We start from the raw sequence: 21786 nt of genomic DNA on the forward strand, positions 1-21786 counted from the left end.
TTACATTTACGGGTTTAGTCGGGACTCCTGATGACGTTTTGAGACATCTCCTACAACTACAGCACCAGAATTGTGCTGCTGAAGCAAGTCCGTTTTTTTGAATTTTTTTTTACGACATTTTGCAAAATATTTTTTTTCCGTAAAATATGCATTTTCTTCTAATTTCTTCCATTTTCGGGTTTAGTCGGAACTCCTGATGACGTTTTGAGACATCTCCTACAACTACAGCACCAGAATTGTGCTGCTGAAGCAAGTCCGTTTTTTGGAATTTTTTGTAAGGGCCCCCCTTACGACATTTTAGCAAAAAAATGTTTCCGTTAAATATGCATTTTCTTACATTTTCTTACATTTACGGGTTTAGTCGGGACTCCTGATGACGTTTTGAGACATCTCCTACAACTACAGCACCAAAATTGTGCTGCTGAAGCAAGTCCGTTTTTTTGAATTTTTTTTACGACATTTTGCAAAAAAAAATTTTTTCGTAAAATATGCATTTTCTTCTAATTTCTTCCATTTTCGGGTTTAGTCGGGACTCCTGATGACATTTTAAGACATCTCCTACAACTACAGCACCAGAATTGTGCTGCTGAAGCAAGTCCGTTTTTTGGAATTTTTACGACAGGGTCCCCCCTTACGACATTTTAGCAAAAAATGTTTTTCGTAAAATATGCATTTTCTTCTAATTTCTTCCATTTTCGGGTTTAGTCGGGACTCCTGATGACGTTTTAAGACATCTCCTACAACTACAGCACCAGAATTGTGCTGCTGAAGCAAGTCCGTTTTTTGGAATTTTTACGACAGGGTCCCCCCTTACGACATTTTAGCAAAAAATGTTTTTCGTAAAAAATGCATTTTCTTACATTTTCTTACATTTTCGGGTTTAGTCGGGACTCCTGATGACGTTTTGAGACATCTCCTACAACTACAGCACCAGAATTGTGCTGCTGAAGCAAGTCCGTTTTTTTACATTTTTTTTACGACATTTTGCAAAAAAATTTTTTTTTCGTAAAATATGCATTTTCTTCTAATTTCTTCCATTTTCGGGTTTAGTCGGGACTCCTGATGACGTTTTAAGACATCTCCTACAACTACAGCACCAGAATTGTGCTGCTGAAGCAAGTCCGTTTTTTGGAATTTTTACGACAGGGTCCCCCCTTACGACATTTTAGCAAAAAATGTTTTTCGTAAAAAATGCATTTTCTTACATTTTCTTACATTTTCGGGTTTAGTCGGGACTCCTGATGACGTTTTGAGACATCTCCTACAACTACAGCACCAGAATTGTGCTGCTGAAGCAAGTCCGTTTTTTGAATTTTTTTTTGTAAAAAAAAAGTTTTCCCAAAAAAAGCATTTTATGCCATTTTTAGGTTTTGTAGGGACTCCTGATGACGTTTTGAGACATCTCCTACAACTACAGCACCAGAATTGTACTGCTGAAGCACGTCCGTTTTTTGGCATTTTTACGACAGGTTCCCCCTTACGACATTTTAGCAAAAAATGTTTTTCTTAAAAAATGCATTTTCTTACATTTTCTTACATTTACGGGTTTAGTCGGGACTCCTGATGACGTTTTGAGACATCTCCTACAACTACAGCACCAGAATTGTGCTGCTGAAGCAAGTCCGTTTTTTTGAATTTTTTTTACGACATTTTGCAAAATATTTTTTTCTGTAAAATATGCATTTTCTTCTAATTTCTTCCATTTTCGGGTTTAGTCGGGACTCCTGATGACGTTTTGAGACATTTCCTACAACTACAGCACCAGAATTGTGCTGCTGAAGCAAGTCCGTTTTTTGGAATTTTTACGACAGGGTCCCCCCTTACGACATTTTAGCAAAAAATGTTTTTCTTAAAAAATGCATTTTCTTACATTTTCTTACATTTACGGGTTTAGTCGGGACTCTTGATGACGTTTTGAGACATCTCCTACAACTACAGCACCAGAATTGTGCTGCTGAAGCAAGTCCGTTTTTTTGAATTTTTTTTACGACATTTTGCAAAATATTTTTTTTCTGTAAAATATGCATTTTCTTCTAATTTCTTCCATTTTCGGGTTTAGTCGGGACTCCTGATGACGTTTTGAGACATTTCCTACAACTACAGCACCAGAATTGTGCTGCTGAAGCAAGTCCGTTTTTTGAATTTTTTTTTGTAAAAAAAAAGTTTTCCCCAAAAAAGCATTTTATGCCACTTTTAGGTTTTGTAGGGACTCCTGATGACGTTTTGAGACATCTCCTACAACTACAGCACCAGAATTGTACTGCTGAAGCAAGTCCGTTTTTTGGAATTTTTACGACATTTAAGCAAAAAATGTTTTTCGTAAAAAATGCATTTTCTTACATTTTTAGGTTTTGTCGGGACTCCTGATGACGTTTTGAGACATCTCCTACAACTACAGCACGAGAATTGTGCTGCTGAAGCAAGTCCGTTTTTTTGAATTTTTTTTACGACATTTTGCAAAATATTTTTTTCTGTAAAATATGCATTTTCTTCTAATTTCTTCCATTTTCGGGTTTAGTCGGGACTCCTGATGACGTTTTGAGACATTTCCTACAACTACAGCACCAGAATTGTGCTGCTGAAGCAAGTCCGTTTTTTGGAATTTTTACGACAGGGTCCCCCCTTACGACATTTTAGCAAAAAATGTTTTTCTTAAAAAATGCATTTTCTTACATTTTCTTACATTTACGGGTTTAGTCGGGACTCCTGATGACGTTTTGAGACATCTCCTACAACTACAGCACCAGAATTGTGCTGCTGAAGCAAGTCCGTTTTTTTGAATTTTTTTTACGACATTTTGCAAAATGATTTTTTTTCCGTAAAATATGCATTTTCTTCTAATTTCTTCCATTTTCGGGTTAAGTCGGGACTCCTGATCACGTTTTGAGACATCTCCTACAACTACAGCACCAGAATTGTACTGCTGAAGCAAGTCCGTTTTTTGGAATTTTTACGACAGGGTCCCCCCTTACGACATTTTAGCAAAAAATGTTTTTCTTAAAAAATGCATTTTCTTACATTTTCTTACATTCACGGGTTTAGTCGGGACTCTTGATGACGTTTTGAGACATCTCCTACAACTACAGCACCAGAATTGTGCTGCTGAAGCAAGTCCGTTTTTTTGAATTTTTTTTACGACATTTTGCAAAATATTTTTTTTCTGTAAAATATGCATTTTCTTCTAATTTCTTCCATTTTCGGGTTTAGTCGGGACTCCTGATGACGTTTTGAGACATTTCCTACAACTACAGCACCAGAATTGTGCTGCTGAAGCAAGTCCGTTTTTTGAATTTTTTTTTGTAAAAAAAAAGTTTTCCCCAAAAAAGCATTTTATGCCACTTTTAGGTTTTGTAGGGACTCCTGATGACGTTTTGAGACATCTCCTACAACTACAGCACCAGAATTGTACTGCTGAAGCAAGTCCGTTTTTTGGAATTTTTACGACATTTAAGCAAAAAATGTTTTTCGTAAAAAATGCATTTTCTTACATTTTTAGGTTTTGTCGGGACTCCTGATGACGTTTTGAGACATCTCCTACAACTACAGCACGAGAATTGTGCTGCTGAAACAAGTCTGTTTTTTGAATTTTTTTTTGTAAAAAAAAAGTTTTCCCCAAAAAAAGCATTTCATGCCATTTTTAGGTTTTGTAGGGACTCCTGATGACGTTTTGAGACATCTCCTACAACTACAGCACCAGAATTGTGCTGCTGAACCAAGTCCGTTTTTTGGTATTTTTACGACACTTACGACATTTTAGCAAAAAATGTTTTTCGTAAAATATGCATTTTCTTACATTTACGGGTTTAGTCGGGACTCCTGATGACATTTTGAGACATCTCCTACAACTACAGCACCAGAATTGTGCTGCTGAAGGAAGTCCGTTTTTTTGAAATTTTTTTACGACATTTTGCAAAATGTTTTTTTTCCGTAAAATATGCATTTTCTTCTAATTTCTTCCATTTTCGGGTTTAGTCGGGACTCCTGATGACGTTTTGAGACATCTCCTACAACTACAGCACCAGAATTGTGCTGCTGAAGCAAGTCCGTTTTTTGGCATTTTTACGACAGGGTCCCCCCTTACGACATTTTAGCAAAAAATGTTTTTCTTAAAAAATGCATTTTCTTACATTTACGGGTTTAGTCGGGACTCCTGATGACGTTTTGAGACATCTCCTACAACTACAGCACCAGAATTGTGCTGCTGAAGCAAGTCCGTTTTTTTGAATTTTTTTGACGACATTTTGCAAAATATTTTTTTCCGTAAAATATGCATTTTCTTCTAATTTCTTTTATTTCGGGTTTAGTCGGGACTCCTGATGACGTTTTGAGACATCTCCTACAACTACAGCACCAGAATTGTACTGCTGAAGCAAGTCCGTTTTTTGGAATTTTTACGACAGGGTCCCCCCTTACGACATTTTAGCAAAAAATGTTTTTCTTAAAAAATGCATTTTCTTACATTTTCTTACATTTACGGGTTTAGTCGGGACTCCTGATGACGTTTTGAGACATCTCCTACAACTACAGCACCAGAATTGTGCTGCTGAAGCAAGTCCGTTTTTTGGAATTTTTACGACAGGGTCCCCCCTTACGACATTTTAGCAAAAATTGTTTTTCGTAAAAAATGCATTTTCTTACATTTTCTTCCATTTTCGGGTTTAGTCGGGACTCCTGATGACGTTTTGAGACATCTCCTACAACTACAGCACCAGAATTGTGCTGCTGAAGCAAGTCCGTTTTTTGGAATTTTTACGACAGGGTCCCCCCTTACGACATTTTAGCAAAAAATGTTTTTCGTAAAAAATGCATTTTCTTACATTTTCTTCCATTTTCGCGTTTAGTCGGGACTCCTGATGACGTTTTGAGACATCTCCTACAACTACAGCACCAGAATTGTGCTGCTGAAGCAAGTCCGTTTTTTGAATTTTTTTTTGTAAAAAAAAAGTTTTCCCAAAAAAAGCATTTTATGCCATTTTTAGGTTTTGTAGGGACTCCTGATGACGTTTTGAGACATCTCCTACAACTACAGCACCAGAATTGTACTGCTGAAGCAAGTCCGTTTTTTGGAATTTTTACGACAGGGTCCCCCCTTACGACATTTTAGCAAAAAATTTTTTTCTTAAAAAATGCATTTTCTTACATTTTCTTACATTTACGGGTTTAGTCGGGACTCCTGATGACGTTTTGAGACATCTCCTACAACTACAGCACCAGAATTGTGCTGCTGAAGCAAGTCCGTTTTTTTGAATTTTTTTTACGACATTTTGCAAAAAAATTTTTTTTCGTAAAATATGCATTTTCTTCTAATTTCTTCCATTTTCGGGTTTAGTCGGGACTCCTGATGACGTTTTGAGACATCTCCTACAACTACAGCACCAGAATTGTGCTGCTGAAGCAAGTCCGTTTTTTGGAATTTTTACGACAGGGTCCCCCCTTACGACATTTTAGCAAAAAATGTTTTTCGTAAAAAATGCATTTTCTTACATTTTCTTACATTTTCGCGTTTAGTCGGGACTCCTGATGACGTTTTGAGACATCTCCTACAACTACAGCACCAGAATTGTGCTGCTGAAGCAAGTCCGTTTTTTGAATTTTTTTTTGTAAAAAAAAAGTTTTCCCAAAAAAAGCATTTTATGCCATTTTTAGGTTTTGTAGGGACTCCTGATGACGTTTTGAGACATCTCCTACAACTACAGCACCAGAATTGTACTGCTGAAGCAAGTCCGTTTTTTTGGCATTTTTACGACAGGGTCCCCCCTTACGACATTTTAGCAAAAAATGTTTTTCTTAAAAAATGCATTTTCTTACATTTTCTTACATTTACGGGTTTAGTCGGGACTCCTGATGACGTTTTGAGACATCTCCTACAACTACAGCACCAGAATTGTGCTGCTCAAACAAGTCCGTTTTTTGAATTTTTTTTTGTAAAAAAAAAGTTTTCCCAAAAAAAGCATTTTATGCCATTTTTAGGTTTTGTAGGGACTCCTGATGACGTTTTGAGACATCTCCTACAACTACAGCACCAGAATTGTACTGCTGAAGCAAGTCCGTTTTTTGGCATTTTTACGACAGGGTCCCCCCTTACGACATTTTAGCAAAAAATGTTTTTCTTAAAAAATGCATTTTCTTACATTTTCTTACATTTACGGGTTTAGTCGGGACTCCTGATGACGTTTTGAGACATCTCCTACAACTACAGCACCAGAATTGTGCTGCTGAAGCAAGTCCGTTTTTTTTAATTTTTTTTACGACATTTTGCAAAAAATTTTTTTTTGTAAAATATGCATTTTCTTCTAATTTCTTCCATTTTCGGGTTTAGTCGGGACTCCTGATGACGTTTTGAGACATCTCCTACAACTACAGCACCAGAATTGTGCTGCTGAAGCAAGTCCGTTTTTTGGAATTTTTACGACAGGGTCCCCCCTTACGACATTTTAGCAAAAAATGTTTTTCGTAAAAAATGCATTTTCTTACATTTTCGGGTTTAGTCGGGACTCCTGATGACGTTTTGAGACATCTCCTACAACTACAGCACCAGAATTGTGCTGCTGAAGCAAGTCCGTTTTTTGGAATTTTTACGACAGGGTCCCCCCTTACGACATTTTAGCAAAAAATGTTTTTCGTAAAAAATGCATTTTCTTACATTTTCTTCCATTTTCGCGTTTAGTCGGGACTCCTGATGACGTTTTGAGACATCTCCTACAACTACAGCACCAGAATTGTGCTGCTGAAGCAAGTCTGTTTTTTGAATTTTTTTTTGTAAAAAAAAAGTTTTCCCAAAAAAACCATTTTATGCCACTTTTAGGTTTTGTAGGGACTCCTGATGACGTTTTGAGACATCTCCTACAACTACAGCACCAGAATTGTACTGCTGAAGCAAGTCCGTTTTTTGGCATTTTTACGACAGGGTCCCCCCTTACGACATTTTAGCAAAAAATGTTTTTCGTAAAATATGCATTTTCTTACATTTACGGGTTTAGTCGGGACTCCTGATGACGTTTTGAGACATTTCCTACAACTACAGCACCAGAATTGTGCTGCTGAAGCAAGTCCGTTTTTTGGAATTTTTACGACATTTAAGCAAAAAATGTTTTTCGTAAAAAATGCATTTTCTTACATTTTTAGGTTTTGTCGGGACTCCTGATGACGTTTTGAGACATCTCCTACAACTACAGCACCAGAATTGTGCTGCTGAAACAAGTCCGTTTTTTGAATTTTTTTTTGGAAAAAAAAAGTTTTCCCAAAAAAAGCATTTTATGCCATTTTTAGGTTTTGTAGGGACTCCTGATGACGTTTTAAGACATCTCCTACAACTACAGCACCAGAATTGTGCTGCTGAACCAAGTCCGTTTTTTGGTATTTTTACGACAGGGTCCCCCCTTACGACATTTTAGCAAAAAATGTTTTTCGTAAAATATGCATTTTCTTACATTTACGGGTTTAGTCGGGACTCCTGATGACATTTTGAGACATCTCCTACAACTACAGCACCAGAATTGTGCTGCTGAAGGAAGTCCGTTTTTTTGAAATTTTTTTACGACATTTTGCAAAATGTTTTTTTTCCGTAAAATATGCATTTTCTTCTAATTTCTTCCATTTTCGGGTTTAGTCGGGACTCCTAATGACGTTTTGAGACATCTCCTATAACTACAGCACCAGAATTGTGCTGCTGAAGCAAGTCCGTTTTTTGGAATTTTTACGACAGGGTCCCCCCTTACGACATTTTAGCAAAAAATGTTTTTCTTAAAAAATGCATTTTCTTACATTTTTAGGTTTTGTCGGGACTCCTGATGACGTTTTGAGACATCTCCTACAACTACAGCACCAGAATTGTGCTGCTGAAACAAGTCCGTTTTTTGAATTTTTTTTTGTAAAAAAAAAGTTTTCCCAAAGAAAGCATTTTATGCCATTTTTAGGTTTTGTAGGGACTCCTGGTGACGTTTTAAGACATCTCCTACAACTACAGCACCAGAATTGTGCTGCTGAAGCAAGTCCGTTTTTTGGAATTTTTACGACATCCCCCCTTACGACATTTTAGCAAAAAAATGTTTTTCGTAAAAAATGCATTTTCTTACATTTTTAGGTTTAGTCGGGACTCCTGATGACGTTTTGAGACATCTCCTACAACTACAGCACCAGAATTGTGCTGCTGAATCAAGTCCGTTTTTTGGAATTTTTACGACAGGGTCCCCCCTTACGACATTTTAGCAAAAAATGTTTTTCGTAAAAAATGCATTTTCTTACATTTTCTTACATTTACGGGTTTAGTCGGGACTCCTGATGACGTTTTGAGACATCTCCTACAACTACAGCACCAGAATTGTGCTGCTGAAGCAAGTCCGTTTTTTGGAATTTTTTTTACGACATTTTGCAAAATATTTTTTTTCCCTAAAATATGCATTTTCTTCTAATTTCTTCCATTTTCGGGTTCAGTCGGGACTCCTGATGACGTTTTGAGACATCTCCTACAACTACAGCACCAGAATTGTGCTGCTGAAGCAAGTCCGTTTTTTGCAATTTTTACGACATTTTAGCAAAAAATGTTTTTCGTAAAAAATGCATTTTCTTACATTTTCTTACATTTACGGGTTTAGTCGGGACTCCTGATGACGTTTTGAGACATCTCCTACAACTACAGCACCAGAATTGTACTGCTGAAGCAAGTCCGTTTTTTGGCATTTTTACGACAGGGTCCCCCGTTACGACATTTTAGCAAAAAATGTTTTTCTTAAAAAATGCATTTTCTTACATTTTCTTACATTTACGGGTTTAGTCGGGACTCCTGATGACGTTTTGAGACATCTCCTACAACTACAGCACCAGAATTGTGCTGCTGAAGCAAGTCCGTTTTTTTGAATTTTTTTTACGACATTTTGCAAAATATTTTTTTTTCCGTAAAATATGCATTTTCTTCTAATTTCTTCCATTTTCGGGTTTAGTCGGGACTCCTGATGACGTTTTGAGACATCTCCTACAACTACAGCACCAGAATTGTGCTGCTGAAGCAAGTCCGTTTTTTGCAATTTTTACGACATTTTAGCAAAAAATGTTTTTCGTAAAAAATGCATTTTCTTACATTTTCTTACATTTACGGGTTTAGTCGGGACTCCTGATGACGTTTTGAGACATCTCCTACAACTACAGCACCAGAATTGTACTGCTGAAGCAAGTCCGTTTTTTGGCATTTTTACGACAGGGTCCCCCGTTACGACATTTTAGCAAAAAATGTTTTTCTTAAAAAATGCATTTTCTTACATTTTCTTACATTTACGGGTTTAGTCGGGATTCCTGATGACGTTTTGAGACATCTCCTACAACTACAGCACCAGAATTGTGCTGCTGAAGCAAGTCCGTTTTTTGAATTTTTTTTTGTAAAAAAAAAGTTTTCCCAAAAAAAGCATTTTATGCCATTTTTAGGTTTTGTAGGGACTCCTGATGACGTTTTAAGACATCTCCTACAACTACAGCACCAGAATTGTGCTGCTGAAGCAAGTCCGTTTTTTGAATTTTTTTTTGTAAAAAAAAGTTTTCCCAAAAAAAGCATTTTATGCCCTTTTTAGGTTTTGTAGGGACTCCTGATGACGTTTTGAGACATCTCCTACAACTACAGCACCAGAATTGTGCTGCTGAAGGAAGTCCGTTTTTTTTCTCCCTGTATACAAACTGCTGCACCGCCAGTCACCAATCCGTAAAACTGCTCAAGTTTGCGGATGACACCACCCTCATCGGGCTCATCTCGAATGGTGATGAGTCCGCCTACAGGAGAGAGGTGGACCGGCTGACGTCCTGGTGCAGCCTCAACAACCTGGAGCTGAACGCCCAGAAAACAGTGGAGATGATCATGGACTTCAGGAAAGTCACAGCCCCACCATCCCCCCTCACCCTGATTGACTCTCCCACCCCCGTCCCCATTGTGGACTCCTTCCGTTTCTTGGGCACCACCATCACCCAGGACCTCAAGTTGGAGCTGACCATCAGCTCCCTCATCAAGAAGGCCCAGCAGAGGATGTACTTCCTGCGGCAGCTGAGGAAACTTAAGGTGCCGACCGAGATGCTGGTGCAGTTTTACTCAGCCATCATAGAGTCCTTCCTGACCTCCTCCATCACAGTGTGGTTCCCCGGCGCCACAGTCCAGGATAAGAATAGACTGCAGCGCATGGTACGTGTTGCTGAGAAGGTGATTGGCTGCAAGCTCCCATCCCTCCAGGACTTGTTCTCCTCCAGGACCAGGAGGCGTGTGGGTCGGATCACAGCTGACTCTTCTCACCCTGGACACACACTATTCTCCCCTCTCCCCTCAGGCAGGAGACTACGCTCCATCCAGACCCACACCTCCCGCCACCTGAACAGTTTTTTCCCCTCGGCCATCAGGCAAATGAACAATAACTCCTAACAGCAGCTCCTTGAATTCCTTGAATCCCTTCTAAGTCTATCTGATAGCTCAGTCACAGCTCTTTTTATACCAAATATGTGTTATATGTCGCACGTTTGCACCAAGAAAAATTCCTAGTTTGTGAACCCATTCTCAAACAATGGCAAGAAATCTATTCTGATTCTGATAATTGTGACATTTTATCTCATAATTGTAACATTTTATCTCATATTTGTAACATTTTATCTCATAATTGTGACATTTTATCTCATAATTGTAACATTTTATCTCATAATTATAAAAAATGTTCTCGTAATTATTATGACATTTTACCTCAAAATTGTGACATTTTATCTAATATTTTTTTACATTTTATCTCGTGATTATGACATTTTACATCGTGATTATGACATTTTATCTCAAAATTGTTACATTTTATCTAATATTTTTAAAATTTTATCTTATAATTGTGAAATTTTTTTGTGATTATAACATTTTATCTCCTAATTGTGACATTTATCTCCTAATTGTGACATTTTATCTCCTAATTGTGACATTTTATCTCCTAATTGTGACATTTTATCTCATAATTGTAACATTTTATCTCATAATTATAAAAAAATTTCTCGTAATTATTATGACATTTTACCTCAAAATTGTGACATTTTATCTAATATTTTTTACATTTTATCTAGTGATTATGACATTTTATCTCGTGATTATGACATTTTATATCGTGATTATGACATTTTATCTCAAAATTGTTACATTTTATCTAATATTTTTAAAATCGTATCTTATAATTGTGAATTTTTTTTGTGATTATGACAATTTTATCTCCTAATTGTGACATTTTATCTCCTAATTATTATTTTTTTATATTGATTCAATAAAAAAAAATTAAAAAAAAAATATGCAAAAAATAATCATAACAGACGTACCTTTTTTTGATAGGACCAAAAAGAGGAGGGCGTCACACACAGTCCACAGTCCACACACAGTCCACAGCATTTCTCCCCACTACAGAATAAAGACATAAATAAATAATGCACACTCATTGTTTTTGACCCCTGCGCAAACTCACCAGACCAGGAAACCCCGTAATAAGTGCCGCTAGCTTTAAGCTAATCCACACATCATTTAGCATATCAAAGTCCGCTTTTTTACAACAATTTAACAGACAGAAAGTTGGGGAATTTAACCCGCATGCTTAACAGCACAACACAAGCCAGTGTGCATTCTTATAACATACTTTAAGAGCGACCAGCAAAAAGTGTATAAACAACATAAACATGACTTACCTGCTCCGAGTGTCGGCGCTCACGGAAGCTGCTCACACAGGTGCCACCGCCAAATCACTCCCCAGGGAAACATCAAGGTATGTAACGGAAAATAATAGAGTGGAACCTATTTACAGTAAGAGACACTTTAGGGGAAGTTCACAACAAAAAATGATGTGAATAAATGACCAAACATAAAATAAAATAAAATAAAATTTAACTCGGCTACAAAGTTTTCCAGCATGTAGGACATGGATTGTGTTAACTTCACACCTATTTTGGCTTTCTTTTATTGTGACATATTATCTCATAATTGTGTTATTTATCTCGTAATTATGACATTTGATCTCAAAATTGTGACATTTTATATAATATTTTTGACATGATACACATTTTAAATATGTTTCTTCATCTGATAAGATACACATTTTTAAATGTTTCTTCATCTAATATGATACACATTTTAAATATGTTTCTTCATCTAATATGATACACATTTTAAATATGTTTCCTCACCTAATATGATACACATTTTAAATGTGTTTCTTCATCTAATATGATACACATTTTAAATGTGTTTCTTCATCTAATATGATACACATTTTAAATATGTTTCCTCACCTAATATGATACACATTTTAAATATGTTTCCTCACCTAATATGATACACATTTTAAATATGTTTCTTCACCTAATATGATACACATTTTAAATATGTTTCTTCACCTAATTTGATACACATTTTAAATATGTTTCTTCACCTAATATGATACACATTTTAAATATGTTTCTTCACCTAATATGATACACATTTTAAATATGTTTTTTCACCTAATATGATACACATTTTAAATATGTTTCCTCACCTAATATGATACACATTTTAAATATGTTTCTTCACCTAATATGATACACATTTTAAATGTGTTTCTTCATCTAATATGATACACATTTTAAATGTTTCCTCACCTACTATGATACACATTTTAAATAGGTTTCTTCACCTAATATGATACACATTTTAAATATGTTTCTTCACCTAATATAATACACATTTTAAATATGTTTCCTCACCTAATATGATACACATTTTAAATATGTTTCTTCACCTAATATGATACACATTTTAAATGTGTTTCTTCATCTAATATACCGGTAATACACATTTTAAATATGTTTCCTCACCTAATATGATACACATTTTAAATATGTTTCTTCACCTAATATGATACACATTTTAAATATGTTTCTTCACCTAATATAATACACATTTTAAATGTTTCCTCACCTAATATGATACACATTTTAAATATGTTTCTTCACCTAATATGATACACATTTTAAATATGTTTCTTCACCTAATATGATACACATTTTAAATATGTTTCCTCACCTAATATGATACACATTTTAAATATGTTTCTTCACCTAATATGATACACATTTTAAATATGTTTCTTCACCTAATATGATACACATTTTAAATATGTTTCTTCACCTAATATGATACACATTTTAAATATGTTTCTTCACCTAATATGATACACATTTTAAATATGTTTCTTCATCTAATATGATACACATTTTAAATATGTTTCTTCACCTATAAATGTTCTTTATTCATATAAATGTTGTATATTCCTATTAATGTTCTTCATTCCTGTAAATGTTCTTTATTCCTATAAATGTTCTTTATTCCTATTAAATGTTCTTTATTCCTATAAATGTTCTGTATTCCTATAAATGTTCTTTATTCCTATAAATGTTCTTTATTCTTGGCTAATTATGACATTTTATCTCCTAATTGTAACATTTTATCTCATAATTTTGACTCGTAATTATGACTTTTTATCTCCTAATTATCACAATTATCTCAAAATTGTGACATTTTATCTCATAATTAGGACATTTTATCTCATAATTGTGACATTTTATCTCATAATTATGACATTTTATCTCATAATTATGACATTTTATCTCGTAATTTTTACAATTGATCTCAAAATTGACTTTTTAACTCAAAATTGTGACATTTTATCTCATAATCATGACATTTTATCTTGTAATTATGACATTTTTTCTCATAATTATGACATTTTTTCTCATAATTGTAACATTTTATCTCATAATTGCAACATTTTATCTCATAATTATGACATTTTATCTAATAATTTTGACATTTTATCTCAAAACGGACTTTTTAACTCAAAATTGTGACATTTTATTTTATAATCTTGACATTTTATCTTGTAATTATGACATTTATCTCATAATTGTGACATTTTATCTCATAATTGTAACAGTTTATCTCATAATTGTGACATTGTATCTCATAATTGCAACATTTTATTTCGTAATTATAAAAAAAAATTCTCGTAATTATGACATTTTACCTCAAAATTGTGACATTTTATCTAAGATTTTTGAGCTTTTATCTCGTGATTATGACATTTTATCTCGTGATTATGACATTTATCTCAAAATTGTGATATTTTATCTCATAATTGTGACATTTTATCTCATAATTGTGACATTGTATCTCATAATTGTAACATTTTATTTCGTAATTATAAAAAAAAATTCTCGTAATTATGACATTTTACCTCAAAATTGTGACATTTTATCTAATATTTTTGAGCTTTTATCTCGTGATTATGACATTTTATCTCAAAATTGTTACATTTTATCTAATATTTTTGACATTTTATCTTATAATTGTGAAATTTTTCTTGTGATTATCACATTTTATCTCCTAATTATGACATTTATCTCAAAATTGTGATATTTTATCTCCTAATTGTGACATTTTATCTCATAATTGTGACATTTTATTTCATAATTGTATCATTTTATCTCGTAATTATAAAAAATGTTCTCGTAATTATGACATTTTATCTCAAAATTGTGACATTTTATCTAATATTTTTTACATTTTATCTCGTAATTATGATATTTTCTCTCAAAATTATGACATTTTATCTAATATTTTTGACATTTCATATCATAATTGTGACATTTTTCTTGTGATTACAACATTTTATCTCCTAATTATGACATTTATCTCCTAATTATGACATTTTATCTCAAAATTATGACATTTTATCTCAAAATTGTGACATTTTATCTAATATTTTTGACATTTTATCTAATATTTTTGACATTTTATCTCATAATTGTGACATTTTTCATTTTTGATTATGACATTTTATGTCCTAATTATGACATTTATCTCAAAATTGTGACATTTTATCTAATATTTTTGAGCTTTTATCTCGTGATTATGACATTTTATCTCAAAATTGTTACATTTTATCTAATATTTTTGACATTTTATCTTATAATTGTGAAATTTTTCTTGTGATTTTTACATTTTATCTCCTAATTATGAGATTTATCTCAAAATTGGGATATTTTATCTCCTAATTGTGACATTTTATCTCATAATTGTGACATTTTATTTCATAATTGTATCATTTTATCTCGTAATTATAAAACATTTTCTCGTAATTATGACATTTTATCTCAAAATTGTGACATTTTAGCTAATATTTTTTACATTTTATCTCGTAATTATGATATTTTATCTAAAAATGATGACATTTTATCTAATATTTTTGACATTTCATATCATAATTGTGACATTTTTCTTGTGATTACAACATTTTATCTCCTAATTATGACATGTATCTCCTAATTATGACATTTTATCTCAAAATTATGACATTTTATCTCAAAATTGTGACATTTTATCTAATATTTTTGACATTTTATCTAATATTTTTGACATTTTATCTCATAATTGTGACATTTTTCATTTTTCATTATGACATTTTATGTCCTAATTATGACATTTATCTCAAAATTGTGACATTTTATCTCATAATAGTGACATTTTATCTCGTGATTATGACTTTTTATCTCCTAATTGTGACATTTTTTCTCCTAATTGTAACATTTTATCTCATAATAGTGACATTTTATCTCATAGTGACATCTTATCTCATAATTGTGACATTTTATCTAATAATTGTAAAATTTTATCTCATAATTGTAACAGTTCATCTCATAATTGTGACATTGTATCTCATAATTGTAACATTTTATCTCGTAATCATAAAAAATGGTCTCGTAATTATGACATTTTACCTCAAAATTGTGACATTTTATCTAATATTTTTGAGATTTTATCTCGTGATTATGACATTTTATCTCAAAATTGTTACATTTTATCTCAAAATTGTTACATTTTATCTCAAAATTGTTACATTTTTATCTAATATTTTCGACATTTTACCTTATAATTGTGACATTTTTCCTGTGATTATGACATTTTATCTCCTAATTATGACATTTATCTCAAAATTGTGACATTTTATCTCATGATTGTGACATTTTATCTCCTAACTGTGACATTTTATCTCCTAATTGTGTTTTTTTTATGTTGATTCAATAAAAAAATAAAAAATATGCAAAAAAAAATCGTAACAGACATACCTTTTTTTGATAGGACCAAAAAGAGGAGGGCGTCACACACAGTCCACAGCATTTCTCTCCACTACAGAAGAAAGAAAGAAATAACACAGTCCACAGTAGCAGCATTTCTCTCCACTACAGAAGAAAGAAAGAAATAACACAGTCCACAGTAGCAGCATTTCTCTCCACTACAGAAGAAAGAAAGAAAGAAATAATGCACACACATTGTTTTTGACCCCTGCGCAAATTTACCAGACTAGGAAACCCCGTAATAAGTGCTGCTAGCTTTAAGCTAATCCACACATCATTTAGCATATCAAAGTCCGCTTTTTTACAACAATTTAACAAACAGAAAGTTGGGGAATTTAACCCGCATGCTTAACAGCACAACACAAGCCAGTGTGCATTCTTACAACATACTTTAAAGGCCTACTGAAATGAAATTTTTTTATTTAAATGGGGATAGCAGATCTATTCTATGTGTCATACTTGATCATTTTGCGATATTGCCATATTTTTGCTGAAAGGATTTAGTATAGAACAACGACGATAAAGATCGCAACTTTTGGTATCTGATAAAAAAAAGGCTTGCACCTACCGGAAGTAGCGTGACGTAGTCAGTTGAACATATACGCAAAGTTCCCTATTGTTTACAATGATGGCCGCATGAAGTGAGAGAGATTCGGACCGAGAAAGCGACGATTTCCCCATTAATTTGAGCGAGGATGAAAGATTTTTAAATGAGGAAAGTGCAAGTGAAGGACTAGTGGGGAGTGGAAGATGCTGTGAGAGCCGGGGGTGACCTGATATTCAGCTGGGAATGACTACAACAGTAAATAAACACAAGACATATATATACTCTATTAGCCACAACACAACCAGGCTTATATTTAATATGCCACAAATTAATCCCGCATAAAAACACCTACGTGTTTGTTATGCTAGCTCCTAGCTACTAGCTCGAGCTAGTTATAGCTCGAGCGGGTAATATGGACGGGATCCTGTATATATAACCCGCCAATACAATTCAAACACCTGCACAACACACACACTCACTCAGCCCAAACAACCGTTCACCTAACCCAAGCTCCATAAAGCTTATATATTTAATCAAAGTTACGTACATGACACGCACGTACGGGCAAGCAATCAAATGTTTGGAAGCGCGCGGGTGGGACCTGATATTCAGCTGGGAATGACTACAACAGTAAATAAACACAAGACATATATATACTCTATTAGCCACAACACAACCAGGCTTATATTTAATATGCCACAAATTAATCCCGCATAAAAACACCTACGTGTTTGTTATGCTAGCTCCTAGCTCCTAGCTACTAGCTACTAGCTCGAGCTAGTTATAGCTCGAGTGGGTAATATGGACGGGATCCCGTATATATAACCCGCCAATACAATTCAAACACCTGCACAACACACACACTCACTCAGCCCAAACAACCGTTCACCTAACCCGGGGGTCGGCAACCCGCGGCTCTAGAGCCGCATGCGGCTCTTTAGCGCCGCCCTAGTGGCTCTCTGGAGATTTTTCAAAAATGTATGAAGAATGGAAAAAGATGAGGGGAAAAAAAATATATTTTTTTGTTTTAGTATGGTTTCTGTAGGAGGACAAACATGACACAAACCTCCCTAATTGTTATAAATCACACTGTTTGTATTAAACATGCTTCACTGATTCGAGTATTTGGCGAGCGCCGTTTTGTCCTACTAATTTTGGCGGTCCCTGAACTCACCGTATAGTTTGTTTACACGTATAACTTTCTCCGACTTTCTGGGACGTGTTTTATGCCACTTCTTTTTCCGTCTCATTTTGTCCACCACACTTTTAACGTTGTGCATGAGTGCACAAAGGTGAGTTTTGTTGATGTTATTGACTTGTGTGGCGTGCTAATCAGACATACTTGGTCACTGCATGACTGCAAGCTAATCGATGCTAACATGCTATTTAGGCTAGCGATATGTACATATTGCATCATTATGCCTCATTTGTAGCTATATTTGAGCTCATTTAGTTTCCTTTAAGTCCTCTTAAATAAATGTATATCTCATGACACATGTAATATGGCTTTTAATTTTTTGCGGCTCCAGCCAGATTTGTTTTTGTATTTTTGGTCCAATATGGCTCTTTCAACATTTTGGGTTGCCGACACCTGACCTAACCCAAGGTCCATAAAGCTTATATATTTAACCAAAGTTACGTACATGACACGCACGTACGGGCAAGCAAACAAATGTTTGGAAGCGCGCGGGTGGGACCTGATATTCAGCTGGGAATGACTCCAACAGTAAATAAACACAAGACATATATATACTCTATTAGCCACAACACAACCAGGCTTATATTTAATATGCCACAAATTAATCCCGCATAAAAACACCTAGGTGTTTGTTATGCTAGCTCCTAGCTACTAGCTCGAGCTAGTTATAGCTCGAGCGGGTTATATGGACGGGATCCCGTATATATAACCCGCCAATACAATTCAAACACCTGCACAACACACACACTCACTCAGCCCAAACAACCGTTCACCTAACACAGGGGTCGGCAACCCGCGGCTCTAGAGCCGCATGCGGCTCTTTAGCGCCGCCCTAGTGGCTCTCTGGAGATTTTTCAAAAATGTATGAAGAATGGAAAAAGATGAGGGGAAAAAAATCAATTTTTTGTTTCAGTATGGTTTCTGTAGGAGGACAAACATGACACAAACCTCCCTAATTGTTATAAAGCACACTGTTTGTATTAAACATGCTTCACTGATTCGAGTATTTGGCGAGCGCCGTTTTGTCCTACTAATTTTGGCGGTCCCTGAACTCACCGTATAGTTTGTTTACACGTATAACTTTCTCCGACTTTCTAGGACGTGTTTTATGCCACTTCTTTTTCCGTCTCATTTTGTCCACCACACTTTTAACGTCGTGCACAAAGGTGAGTTTTGTTGATGTTATTGACTTGTGTGGAGTGCTAATCAGACATACTTGGTCACTGCATGACTGCAAGCTAATCGATGCTAACATGCTATTTAGGCTAGCGATATGTACATATTGCATCATTATGCCTCATTTGTAGGTATATTTGAGGTCATTTAGTTTCCTTTAAGTCCTCTTAAATAAATGTATATCTCATGACACATGTAACCAACGAACGAGATTTCTCTACAGAATTTCCTCTCTGGTCAACAAAAGCACCTTGCGGATTCTGGTGGGAACTCTCGTTCAACCCTTTTTCGATTACGCATGCACCTCCTGGTACCCTAGCACCTCCAAAACCCTCAAATCTAAACTCCAAACATCTCAGAACAAGCTAGTCAGGCTACTTCTAGACCTCCACCCCAGATCCCACCTCACTCCTACCCACTTCTCTAAAGTGGGCTGGCTCAAGGTGGAGGACAGAGTTAAACAACTTGCACTGAGCCTAGTCTATAAAATCCGCTACACCTCCCTGATACCGAAGTACATGTCAAACTACTTCCTTAACGTAAATGACCGCCATAACCACAACACCAGGGGGTGCTCCACTAACCACGTTAAACCCAGATTCCGAACTAACAAAGGTCTTAACTCATTCTCTTTCTATGCCACATCAATGTGGAATGCGCTCCCAACAGGTATAAAAGAAAGGGCATCTCTATCCTCCTTCAAAACCGCAATAAAAGTTCACCTCCAGGCAGCTACAACCCTAAACTAACACCCTCCCCGGATTGCTAATAATCAAATGTAAACAATCAAATGCAGATTCTTTTTCTTATGCCTTCTGATCTCTCTCTCTCTCTCTCTCTCTCTCTCTATGTCCACTACTTGATGTCCATATCCCCCCCCCACCCCCCCCTCCCTCCACACCCCTGATTGTAAATAATGTAAATAATTCAATGTGATTATCTTGTGTGATGACTGTATTATGATGATAGTATATATGATAGTATATATCTGTATCATGAATCAATTTAAGTGGACCCCGACTTAAACAAGTTGAAAAACTTATTCGGGTGTTACCATTTAGTGGTCAATTGTACGGAATATGTACTTCACTGTGCAACCTACTAATAAAAGTCTCAATCAATCAATCAATCAATCAATCAATCAATATGGCTTTTAATTTTTTGCGGCTCCAGCCAGATTTGTTTTTGTATTTTTGGTCCAATGTGGCTCTTTCAACATTTTGGGTTGCCGACCCCTGACCTAACCCAAGGTCCATAAAGCTTATATATTTAACCAAAGTTACGTACATGACACGCACGTACGGGCAAGCAATCAAATGTTTGGAAGCGCGCGGGTGGGACCTGATATTCAGCTGGGAATGACTACAACAATAAATAAACACAGGACATATATATACTCTATTAGCCACAACACAACCAGGCTTATATTTAATATGCCACAAATTAATCCTAATGCTAGCTCCTAGCTCCTAGCTACTAGCTACTAGCTCGAGCTAGTTATAGCAAGCGATCAAATGTTTGGAAGTGCGCGGGTGGGACCTGATATTCAGCTGGGAATGACTACAACAGTAAATAAACACAAGACATATATATACTCTATTAGCCACAACACAACCAGGCTTATATTTAATATGCCACAAATTAATCCTAATGCTAGCTCCTAGCTACTAGCTCGAGCTAGTTATAGCAAGCGACCAAATGTTTGGAAGCGCGCGGGTGGGACCTGATATTCAGCTGGGAATGACTACAACAGTAAATAAACACAAGACATATATATACTCTATTAGCCACAACACAACCAGGCTTATATTTAATATGCCACAAATTAATCCCGCATAAAAACACCTAGGTGTTTGTTATGCTAGCTCCTAGCTACTAGCTACTAGCTCGAGCTAGTTATAGCAAGCGACCAAATGTTTGGAAGCGCAGCTGTGTACTCACGTTATCGCGTCTGTGTATCCAAATCAAAGTCCTCCTGGTAAGAGTCTCTGTTGTCCGAGTTCTTCCATCTTGACTGCATCTTTCGGGAATGTATACAAAGAAGCGCCGGCTGTGTACGTGTTGTTGCTGACTTCCCTCGCAAAATAGACACTTCGCACCGACAACTTTCTTCTTTGCTTGCTCAGCTTCTTTCTCCATAATGCAATGAACATAATTGCAACAGATTCCCCAACACAGATGTCCAGAATACTGTGGAATAACGAGATGAAAACAGAGCTATTTCGTATTGACTTCAACGGTGTCCGAATACTTCCGTTTCAATGATTGACGTCACGCGCATACGTCAACCCTCAGAGGCGTTTCGAACCGGAAGTTTAGCGGGAAATTTAAAATGTCACTTTATAAGTTAACCCGGCCGTATTGGCATGTGTTATAATGTTAAGATTTCATCATTGATATATAAACTATCGGACTGCGTGGTCGGTAGTAGTGGCTTTCAGCAAAAAGTGTATAAACAACATAAACATGACTTACCTGCTCCGAGTGTCGGCGCTCCCGGAAGCTGCTCACACAGGTGCCACCGCCAAATACCTCCCCGGGGAAACAAGAAGCTGCTCACACAGGTGCCACCGCCAAATACCTCCCCGGGGAAACAAGAAGCTGGTCACACAGGTGCCACCGCCAAATATTTCCCCAGGGAAACAACAAGGTATGTAACGGAAAATAATAGAGTGGAACCTATTTACAGTAAGAGACACTTTAGGGGAAG

At 35.5% G+C, this 21786-nt stretch overlaps 1 long non-coding RNA gene across 2 annotated transcripts; it reads right to left on the reverse strand.

Moving 5' to 3' along the window:
- Positions 1–11313: 11313 nt before the first annotated feature.
- On the reverse strand, positions 11314–21583 carry LOC133645189 (uncharacterized). Of its 2 annotated transcripts, none has more exons than XR_009824925.1 (4): positions 21552–21583; positions 16147–16207; positions 11674–11779; positions 11314–11392 (listed from the first exon to the last, which is right to left on the reverse strand). It is a non-coding gene; the product is annotated as an uncharacterized LOC133645189 (long non-coding RNA). The 2 variants fall into 2 exon arrangements; XR_009824924.1 differs by lacking the exon at positions 21552–21583 and adding an exon at positions 21018–21046.
- Positions 21584–21786: the final 203 nt, after the last annotated feature.

This window comes from Entelurus aequoreus, linkage group LG28 (assembly GCF_033978785.1).
Source record: "Entelurus aequoreus isolate RoL-2023_Sb linkage group LG28, RoL_Eaeq_v1.1, whole genome shotgun sequence".
NCBI classification, from domain to species: domain Eukaryota; kingdom Metazoa; phylum Chordata; class Actinopteri; order Syngnathiformes; family Syngnathidae; genus Entelurus; species Entelurus aequoreus.